Raw genomic sequence first — 2,500 nt, forward strand, 5'->3', positions numbered from 1 at the left:
CGAACCGCATGAAACTTCCAGAGGCATTTGCAGCAGGAATGCATGTGCACTCAAAAACTTCTATATGTTTCACGGATAGACCCCGTGAAACGCTAGAAATTGGCGGGGATGTGTCTCTTGTGGCTCACGGGGCTGTTAGGGTGGCACAGAACTCCCTCGGAATGGGAAAAGGGGTCATTTTCGTGTTGCCACATTGCATAGGAACGCCATGAAACTTCCAGAGGCATTTGCAGCAGAAAGGCACGTGCACTCAAAAATTTTAATATTTTTCACGCATAGACCCCGTCAAACGCTAGAAGTTGGCGGGGATGTCTCTCTTGTGGCTCACGGGGCTGTTAGGGTCGCACAGAAATGCCTCGGAATGGGAAAACGGGTCATTTTTGTGTGGCCACATTGCATAGGAACGGCATGAAACTTCCAGAGGCATTTGCAGCAGGAATGCATGTGCACTCAAAAACGTCTATATTTTTCACGGATAGACCCCGTGAAACGCTATAAATTGGCGGGGATGTCTCTCTTGTGGCTCACGGGCGCTGTTAGTTAGGGTCGCACAGAAATCCCTCGGAATGGGAAAAGGGGTCATTTTCGTGTTGCCACATTGCGTACGAACGGCATGAAACTTCCAGAGGCATCTGCAGCAGAAATGCATGTGCACTCAAAAACGTCTATATTTTTCACGGATAGACCCCGTGAAACGCTAGAAATTGGCGGGGATGTGTCTCTTGTGGCTCACGGGGCTGTTAGGGTCGCACAGAAATCCCTCGGAATGGGAAAACGGGTCATTTTCGTGTTGCCACAATTGGCATACGAACGGCATGAAACTTCCAGAGGCATTTGCAGCAGAAATGCATGTGCACTCAAAAACGTGAATATTTTTTCACGGATAGACCCCGTCAAACGCTCGAATTTGGCGGGGATGTTTCTCTTGTGGGTCACGGGGCTGTTCGGCTCGCACAGAACTCCCTTGGTCCACCTGATTCGTGCATACAGGCAGCAACTAAAACTCTGTAAACCTGCTGTGAGGACATCTAAACAGTGGACCAGTGAGGCTGTGGAAGATTTGCGGGCGTGCTTAGACTGTACTGACTGGGATATGTTCACGACTGCTACCAATAGTCTGGATGAACTCACAGAGGCTGTGTACATCAGCTTCTGTGAGGACTGCTGTATCCCAACACGTACCAGGGTGAACTTTAACAACAACAAGCCCTGGTTCTCAGCAAAGCTCAAAAGGTTGAGGTTGGAGAAGGAGGAAGCGTTTAGGAGTGGGGATAGAGACAGATTCAAGGAGTCGAAGAACAGGTTTAGCAAAGCGGTGAGAGAGGCTAAACGACTGTACTCAGAGACACTAAAACACCAGTTCTCTACTAACGACGCTGCTTCTGTCTGCCAAAGGGCTCAGGCACATCACCAACTACAAACCCAGAGCGCCCCACACCACTAACGACTCCCGCCTAGCCAACGACCTGAACGAGTTCTACCGTAGATTTGAAAGACAATTGGACTGTCCTGAACCACCCCTTCCCACCCAAGAGGCCCCATCCCCCACCCATACTACAGAAACGACTCTCTCCTTTCAGGAGGGAGAAGTTAATGGGCTTTTCAAGAGGCAGAATCCACGCAAAGCAGCCGGGCCGGACTCTGTCTCTCCAGCCACCCTCAGGCACTGCGCTGGCCAGCTGTCTCCGGTGTTCACCAACATCTTTAACACCTCCCTGGAGACATGCCATGTACCAGCCTGTCTCAAGTCCTCCACCATCATCGCTGTGCCCAAAAAGCTAAGGCCAACAGGACTAAATGATTACAGACCGGTCGCCCTTACATCTGTGGTAATGAAGTCTTTTGAGCGCCTGCTCCTGGCACACCTCAAAGCCATCACAGACCCTCTCCTGGACCCCCTTCAGTTTGCCTACAGAGCCAACAGGTCTGTGGACGACGCAGTTAACATGGCCCTCCACTTCACCCTACAGCATGTGGACGCCCCAGCATCCTACGCCAGGATCCTGTTTGTGGACTTCAGCTCTGCCTTCAACACCATCATCCCTGCCCTGCTTCAGGACAAGCTCTTCCAGCTGAACGTGCCCTACTCCACCTGCAGGTGGATCACAGACTTCCTCTCTGACAGGAAGCAGTGCGTTAAGCCGGGAACAGAAGTCTCTGACTCCAGGTCCATCAGCACGGGAACTCCTCAGGGCTGCGTCCTTTGCCCACTGCTCTTCTCCCTGTATACCAACAGCTGCGCCTCCAATCATCTGTCCGTCAAACTCTTGAAGTTTGTCGGACGACACCACCCTCATTGGGCTGATCTCTGGTGGGGATGAGTCTGACTATAGGTGGGAAGCTGACAACCTGGTGACCTGGTGTAGCCAGAACAACTTAGAGCTAAATGCTCTAAGGACAGTTGAGATGGTTGTGGACTTCAGGAAGAATACAGCCCCACTCACCGCCATCACCCTGTTAGACTCCGCAGTCAAAATTGTGGAGTCCTTCCGCTTCCTGG

This window comes from Petromyzon marinus, unplaced genomic scaffold (assembly GCF_048934315.1).
Source record: "Petromyzon marinus isolate PM22_M1 ecotype Great Lakes invasive population unplaced genomic scaffold, UKy_Petmar_22M1.pri1.0 PM_G_Scaffold_78, whole genome shotgun sequence".
In the NCBI taxonomy this organism is placed as follows: domain Eukaryota; kingdom Metazoa; phylum Chordata; class Hyperoartia; order Petromyzontiformes; family Petromyzontidae; genus Petromyzon; species Petromyzon marinus.